The sequence below is a fragment of the Thalassophryne amazonica genome, unplaced genomic scaffold (genome assembly GCF_902500255.1).
Source record: "Thalassophryne amazonica unplaced genomic scaffold, fThaAma1.1, whole genome shotgun sequence".
NCBI classification, from domain to species: Eukaryota; Metazoa; Chordata; class Actinopteri; order Batrachoidiformes; family Batrachoididae; genus Thalassophryne; species Thalassophryne amazonica.
Window position 1 is genome coordinate 1 of NW_022986578.1, and position 8,526 is coordinate 8,526.

Here is an 8,526-nt window from a genome sequence, read left to right on the forward strand (position 1 = left end):
AACGAAGCAGGAACCACTCAATATGTTTGCTTGGATTTTGTACGTGGATGGGGGGGTCAGCTTCACAGAGCTGTGAACCCACCTATGTAAGGTGTATCTGAATACTGCACCACATAAATAGCAGACAAATGCTGTGCTCACATTTAGACAGGATTCTGTTGGTCCACTGCCTAATCAATGCTCCTGAAAGATTTGCCATAAAGTACTTTACTGTTTTTATTTCTTGAAGGTTGCTCTAAATGAAGTCCAAGACATTATCAGAGACTTGGAAATGTTTTGTATCCCACTCTGACTTTTCTAAAAAAAAAAGAAGATGGCTGTAAGAGTGATGATTTTTATTCAAAATAATCCTCATGTTTAATTTGTAGAACAGGCATATGACAGGTGACTTGGGGGCAGTTGGAGAGCTGACAGGATGATGGTGGACAGACGCAGCAGCAAGAACACCGGGACACAACAAGTGTTGCATTAGAGAGCTTTGCTCTGTCTCACCTGTGAAGGTCTTGCTGTCAGACAGACGTTGGTGGTGTCTGTTTGTGCTTCTCCCACTGGTCTTTAGACAACCGGTTCTCAAAAAGCATTTGTAAGAAGCTGGAAATCCCACTGTTTGTCTGCTAACTGTGAAATAGATGAAATCATCACGTACCAATACTCAAACACAGTAAATATAGCAGCAGCTTTGTGCAGAGTAATAATGTAGATTTCAGGCTCTTTATTTAAAGTTAGATTTCTCTGAAGCTGGCAAGTATTCAAATCAAACATAGGCTGATGGAGTTCCACGTGAAGGCTGCTTACCTGCAACACAGCTGACAGAAGCTCAAAACCGTTCTGCATTTGGCCCAGTGTTGACTTCAGACAGGATATTTATTACATAACATTCACAGGGCATTTGAAAGTAAAAATCTATAACAAAATAAGTACTAAAATAAAACCTGAAGGCAAAACAAACATCTGTTTGCTATTAAATCACTGTGTTATTTCAGCGTTTGTCCTCTTAAACAGTGTTTATGTGATTTACAGCAGGATGTGTTGTTTCACAGGCAGCCAAATAAATCCAGGTTTGTAACACAAATGCTTCCAAACGTCAGCGTCTTTGTTCTTATTGGTCATTTTCTCAGGGTGCTCCATGCTGATGGAAGCAGAAGAAAGAGGAGAGGTTCACTCTTGGTCCGGGTCCTCCATGATGGACTGCAGAGCCTCCAATCCCTCCACAGACACAGTCAGACTGCCGACGACCACGCTGCTGTCCTCTATATCCAGTACTGTGGTACACAGACAGAAGGACATCAAGTTCACACAAAACAAATTCAATTCTGTCACTGATTCAGGCAGAAGATGGGTCTGTGTGCCTCGTCTTCACAACATATTACTGTGAAGTTGACTATTGGTCAATGGACTGCATTTATATAGCACTTTCATACCTGATACAGATGCTCAAATGGCTTTACAAAGATGCATCACATTCACTCATTCACACACTCAGACACTGATATCAGCATGCTGCCATACAAGGCCCTCAACTGCACCCTGGGAGCAACATGGGGTGCCGAAGGGCCCTTAGTGATTTTCCGGTTGCGACCAAAATTTGAATGGAGGATTCTCTAATCACAAACCCACTTTAACCTCTCTCCAATCCTGATTCACTATAGTCACATTAGCTACAAGCAACAAAGGTAAAGTGATGACTTGACATTCATTTTTAACCATAATGGCCATTTTGCAATGACAGACAACGGTCACACCTTTAAACACTTTCTGGTGTTTTTGTAACTAGATAATATCTGTGAAGTGATTTACAAGACATCTTATGGAGATGTTAGCATGCTAACTAGCAGTGGTGGGCACAGTTCAGCTAATCCGATAGCAGATAAATATCGAAGCTAATGTTTTTGCTAGTGGATTAGCTTTTCAGATAAGTTTTAAGACCAATTTTCTTCCGATAAATGTATTTCCGATAACTTTCTTTGCTGGTAAAGTGAGCAAAGGTTAACAGTCAAAAACGTTTGTAAACCCCAAAATCTAGTCTGTCTGATATGTGTTTATTTATGGCAGACTAGCTGTCGCTTGCTGATGACATCATCAATAAGCACAAAATGTTACTGGCTGGTTGACACACAAGCATTGTGGGTAGTGTAGTTCAGGTTCACTTTGGACGTTACAGTGTTTCGGTTCCTTGTCCCTTGGAAATCTGCTGCAAAACCCATCACGCATTGTGCAAAAAGTATTATTTAAATATCTAAAGAACCTTGGATTACTTCATCACTTCTAAACAAATGACTATGGCTGCCAGGAGTTAAGGTTTTGTAAAATCTCAGCAATCACTCACCAGCCCGGTAGGTGGCGGTAAATGCACCTTAAACTGGTGCTGTCCGCCATCTGAGCCAAAAGAAGAAGAAGTCCGCTCAACATAAACACAAAACGGACTAATTTTAACATTATTTTTATTTTATTTCTTTGTGGCGGATGGTATCGCCAAGACTCGGTGGGAGAGAGGAACTCTCGAGGCGCAGCTGTGTACAGACTGGGACGTTTCTTCACCGTTTAGACCGTTTTGGATAATCTCAGGATGATTATTTTTTCAGATGAATCCCACTGAAACTAACAGGTAAGAATTTATACTTACTACATGTATTTTACTCTGCCAATCAATGGATGTATTTCGGTTGTTTGAGCCACAGGGTTGAAAGCGTGTGAAAAACTGCGGCAGCTTTTAGCTCGTAAATGACGGTGTATCTAATACAGAGATAAAATGTGACTTCTAATACTGTGTTTTACTGCTTTTGAAAAATGATGACAGTGTTTGTGGTTTTATTTTTTTATTCATTCATTTTTTGTGCGTTCTTGTGTGTTTGTGATCCTTGAATTTACCCAGCAGCTCCTGTGGCGCTTAAAGTGAAACTGGTTTATCAGAAGCCGACAGTGTAATCTGATGTAGCCGCGTCCGAATCAATAATAGTTATTGGTTATCTGTAATAAAGATACATTTTTTAAGCAGCTTATCGGTTTTATCGTCATAAAAGATAACTTTTCAGTTATCTGATTAATGGTTATCGAAGCTAACTTTTTGGTTAGCTGTGCCCACCGCTGCTAACTAGTAACACAGAAATGACACTGTGAAAGATGTTGGAATGAAACAAATCAAACAAACTTTGGTTGTGTCAAGCAGTCAAGTACAGAGGAAAAACTCATAGAGTAGTGTCAATGCCTTTTTGCCCAGTTCAACTGAACTGGGCAAAAAGGCATTTAAAGTTGCTGCCCCATCCACATGGAACATTTTGCAGAAGGATTTGAAATTGATGCATCTTGTAACTTTGGGGGAATTTAAAACAATCATTATGGACAGAGAAATAAGGACAATTGGATTGTGTAATTGCACTTTGTAACTATGTATTGCAATTCTGTTTTTTGAATGTGTGTGTCTTCTGTTTGATGTAACCACTTTGCTTTTGTGCTGCCGTCTTGGTCAGGTCACTCTTGAAAAAGAGGTTTTGGAGTTTTTTACCATATATATATATATATATATATATATATATATATAGGTATTTTTAATTTTGATGTAAGAAGAAAACATGAATAGAAACCTACTTTCCATATCTCAGCATTTTTAAATCTTTTGAGACTGATTCAAGACATTTTAATACCAATTCAGGCCTTATTTTTAGAAAAACAAATGCAATGGTTTTTAAGACTTTTTAAAGAATGGGAACCCTGGGTTTTTTGGCAGTGCTTTATAACACTGGTCCTCAGGGACCCCTAACCTGCACATATTTCATCTGCACATATTTTCTCCCGGCTCTAACAAAACCTGATTAGCTCATTCAGGTGTGTACAACCACCTTTACAGTATTCTTTATTTATGTCGGCCTAATAGATTTGGCAAGTAAGAATCCAAGTAAATAGGTTACTTTTTATTGATTTTAAACCATTTCATCTTACCGACTTGAACATTTCAATTTGACTGTGCGTATGCCACCGTCAATGCAGGTACTGTACTCAACAGCTGCAGAAGGAAGCAATTTGCTTCTGCGTTTTGCTTTTGGAGCAATCACTCATGTAGAATCTGCCTACAGCATGCATTTGCAGTACTGATGGCAAAGAGGGAATGCTTCAGAGATTAAATCAAACACAGCGTTTGATTCAGAAAAAGTGTTGATCTTGCAGAACAATTGCAATATCATTCCAGTGACATGTAGTAGTGGTATGTGCATGTTTCACAAGCAAAGAATAAAATTAAAAAAGTATTTTCAGCCAGCAAAGACTTTTCAAGTTGATTAAGAATCTCACAGAGGGAGCTGCGGTCTCTGTGTATCCTGAGGCTGACAGTGACCAGCAACTATGTGAAGACTTTGCAAATTTCTTTATTGATAAAATAGATAAAATAATGAGTGACATTGAAACCATTATTCAATCAGTATATTCCTGATATGGGCCAATACTCTGGCTGTGCAACTAGTGATGATCATCTCACTGACTTTAAAATGTTATCAACAGATGATGTCATGAAACTTATTAACAGGTCAAAAACTAAGTCATCACAGTTAGACCCAATACCGACATCTCTACTAAAACAGTGTCTGGATGTATTGATCCAGCCAATTACTGATATAGTGAACACTTCCCTACGTGAGGGTGTCTTCCCTAGTAATTGGAAGATCGCTTTGATAATACCATTGTTGAAGAAGACGGGGCTGGAACTCCTTTTCAAGAACTTCAGACCTGTCAGTAACTTGTCCTATATGTCGAAGCTGGTGGAGAAGGCTGATTTGTCTCAGTATGTTGCTCATTTGAGGCAGATTGATAGATTTTTTAGCAAGAATTCAGCATATAAGGGGTCCCACAGTACAGAGACATTATTGGTGAAAATTAATTCTGATATTATCAACAATATGGACTCTCAGAAGGTGACGTTATTAGTCCTATTGGACTTGTCCGCAGCCTTCGATACTGTGAGTTTAGACATTTTTACCAGCATATTCCAGAGCCAGCTTCAGATCTCAGGAAACGTACTCTCCTGGTTCCAGTCCTATTTACAGGATAGGGACCAGCGTGTCATTATACATGGTGCCATCTCTGATCATTACAGACTGAAGTATGGTGTCCCCCAAGGAAGCTGTGCTGGTCCGGTTGTCTTCTTGGGTTATCTGTGTGCCTTGTATGATATCATGGAGAAACATCTGCCAGTGGTCCAGGTCGGTGGATACGCAGATGACAATCAGCTGTATCTGTCGTATAAGCCTGGAGACCACACTTCTGAGACCAGTGCCATTAACAGTCTCTGTGCTTGTATCTCGGAGGTTAGAGCATGGATGCTGTTTCACCGTTTGAAGATAAATGACACAAAAACTGAGTTCATGTTACTTAGAATGCCTCAACAGCTTGCAAAAGTAACTATACATGACAATGAAGTTGGAAATTCACATGTGAAGCCAGTACAATCTTTGAAAAATCTTGGTGTCATGTTTGATCAACAACTTAGAATGACAAATCATGTGAATTACATCTGTCAGAAAGGTTATCATCAGTTGAAACGAATAAGACAAATAAGAAAATATTTGGATAAATCTGCCACGGAGAGAATTGTGCATGCTTTTGTGACCTCTAATATAGACTATTGCAATGCTCTGCTCTATGGAACACCAAAGTGTGTTATCAATAAGCTGCAAAAACTGCAAAATTGTGCAATGAGTGGTGTGTGGGGCCAGGAAATACGATCATGTCACACCGTTGTTGAAAGATCTCCACTGGTTACCGGTGAAATATCGTATTTCCTTTTAAGATTGCCCTTCTGACATATAAATGTCTGAACGGGCTAGCACCACCTTACTTAAGAGATCTTATTAAAGTGTACAGCCCACAGCGTACCCTACGATCCAGTAGCCAGCTCAACCTGAAGGTTCCTAGATGTCGAACTCAGGTTGGGACTCGAGCTTTCACACATGCTGCGACACGTGTGGAACTCTCTACCCAGTAACGTTAAAATCCTAGATTTGGACAATTTTAAGAGACACTTAAAGTTATATTATTTTAAACAAGCATTTTAAGCTATTAATTATATTTTATCATTTTAGTTATATCTGTGTTTTACTTTTATTTTAATTAAATTTATTGTAAGTGCATTGAGATGTTTATTATTATGCACTAAACAAATAAACTGTTAAACTGTGATATACATTAGTCCTCCCAAATAGGGGCACCACTCAGAACATTATTTATTTATTTTTTCAGGAGCTCATTGGACTCCCAGCCCTCAGCTCAGGGCGGCACAGCACACACACTGTGATCTGGATGATCTCAGGAAGACCAGTGTGTACATTATTACAACAGAGTCGGCCCTGTATTTTTCAGATGTCCTTTCTGGGGGAGGGGACCCTGTCTTATATTTGGGCCTGATCCTGCACTTCAAATGATAGTATGCTGAAATAAAAAAGTGTGTGTGTACTAACTGTTCACAGCCGTCTCTGTTAAATCCTGTTGTTTCTCCAGAATTTCAGGAATGCTCACGAAGGCCACCCCGACATCTTCACACTCCCTGTGCTGCTGCTCCTCCTCGGGCGGTTCACTCACCACCGTGAACCGGATTCTGTCCAGGCACAACAGTCAAGTGCAGTAGTGATAAGAGCAATAATGTTTTCACATCAACACATATGGGTCTCTTGTTTAAGTGCAGACAAAATCATAGCCTGTTTCACTGGTATATCTACAATCTACAGAAACCAGAATAATCTACAGGTGATTACATTAAAGGAAAAACAACAGTGATTTAGTAGCTGAGTCACCACAGGGTCATTCGAAGGTCCACTACCGTTGATTTTTTAAGGTTAATCCTAAAACTAATTTATTTTCTGTTGCTTATAACTATGTGTGGTTTTATCCTGTATTACTTTATTCATTTGTGTTGATTTGTATATGTTTGTACTTGAATATTAACTTGTACTATGATATTTACTTTTTTTTTTACTTTAACATTTGATGTTTTTATGATGGAAATGACTAGAAATTTTCTGACTGAACGTGTTATACAAATAAATGTATATATTAATTAATTAATTAATTGTTATTATGACAACATTATTACATCGATAGCAATTTTTTATTTTTCAACCATTTAAGCATATCAAATGTGCCGAAAACATTAGCATATCAGTGTACATCTGAACAAAACTACCTTGTTTTATTTTATATGATTTAGAAAACACCCACACACCCAAGAGAACAATATAGTGTGGCTAATATTGAAGAAATAAGGTCAGATTTATTAATCTTGGCTAGAAAGCAACCAAGAGCATCTTGAACCAATTGAAAACTTCTTTTACTGCTGTGTGGGAAGACAAGAAATAGAATAAAATTCAATAATGAAATCTGGATGAAACATCAGAATAGAACATAACTTTACTGTCCAGCCAAAGCCAGAAAAATATCAAAGCAAATATGATCAAGAGAAATAAACATCACATTAACCTGTTATCACTGCTTTACTTTGCTCAATGTTTAGTATAAAATTTCATTATGAAATCATCAGCACTCAATGAAGTTTATATCTTTATTATATTGCGGCAGCAGAACGAGGGTTTTCCTTACCTCTCCATTTGCTTATTGCGTCCCTGCAGAACTGTCTTCAACAATTGTCGTCTGGCACCATTGTTTTCCATATCCATCGGAATTACTGGCAGGGTGGAAAATTAAGAAATGAGTAGGAGGGGTCAACCTTTCAGATACAATGTAGTTACTTTCATGTGTGTATGGTGGAACAAATACAGAACTGTACGATGCAGGACTGTTTTCTTAGTATACCAATTCTACATGCAATTAAATGAAAGACGACAACCGCAGTAACACAACACCCTGGGAATCAGAGAGGCTCCGTGATGGGTTTTTTTCCACATGCAGTGAGGCAAATAAGTATTCAATCCACTTTCGATTTTGTAAGTTCTCCCACTTACAACCCCAATTCCAATGAAGTTGGGACGTTGTGTAAAATGTAAATAAAACAGAATACAATGATTTGCATATCCTCTTCAACCTATATTCAATTAAATACACCACAAAGACAAGATATTTAATGTTCAAAGTGCGCCGGGGGGGGTCCTGTTGTGTGGGCCGCTGAAGAGGAGGTACTGCTGGCCCACCACCACTAGAGGGCGCCCTGCCTGGAGCGCGGGCTCCAGGCACCGGAGGGCGCTGCCGCCTTACGGGAGCAGCCAGGACGACAGCTGTCATCCATCACTGGAGACAGCTGATCCCAATCAATACGGAGGTATATCAGCAGGACGGCATCTCCACCTCATTTGCCGAGATATCGCCTGACCAAAGAGGTAACAATCTCTGCCCATACATATAACTAACCATTGTTGTATTTCTTGTGGAGCATTTGTAGGACAGCTGACTACTGAACAACTTTTGGATAAGTACTCACCTTCCTACACTCCTGTATCGTTGTTAACGAGAGGTGGAGGTGGACTCTCCACCCTCCGTGTTACTGGGTGCAGCCGCATCCACACCTGACTGTTTTTGTTCCTTGCCAGCAGT

The 8,526-nt window shown here is 39.3% G+C and overlaps 1 long non-coding RNA gene across 1 annotated transcript; it reads right to left on the reverse strand.

The window, feature by feature from the left end:
* Nucleotides 1–1,051: 1,051 nt before the first annotated feature.
* Nucleotides 1,052–6,603, reverse strand: LOC117506301. Its single transcript, XR_004559422.1, has 2 exons — nucleotides 6,444–6,603; nucleotides 1,052–1,262 (listed from the first exon to the last, which is right to left on the reverse strand). It is a non-coding gene; the product is annotated as an uncharacterized LOC117506301 (long non-coding RNA).
* Nucleotides 6,604–8,526: the final 1,923 nt, after the last annotated feature.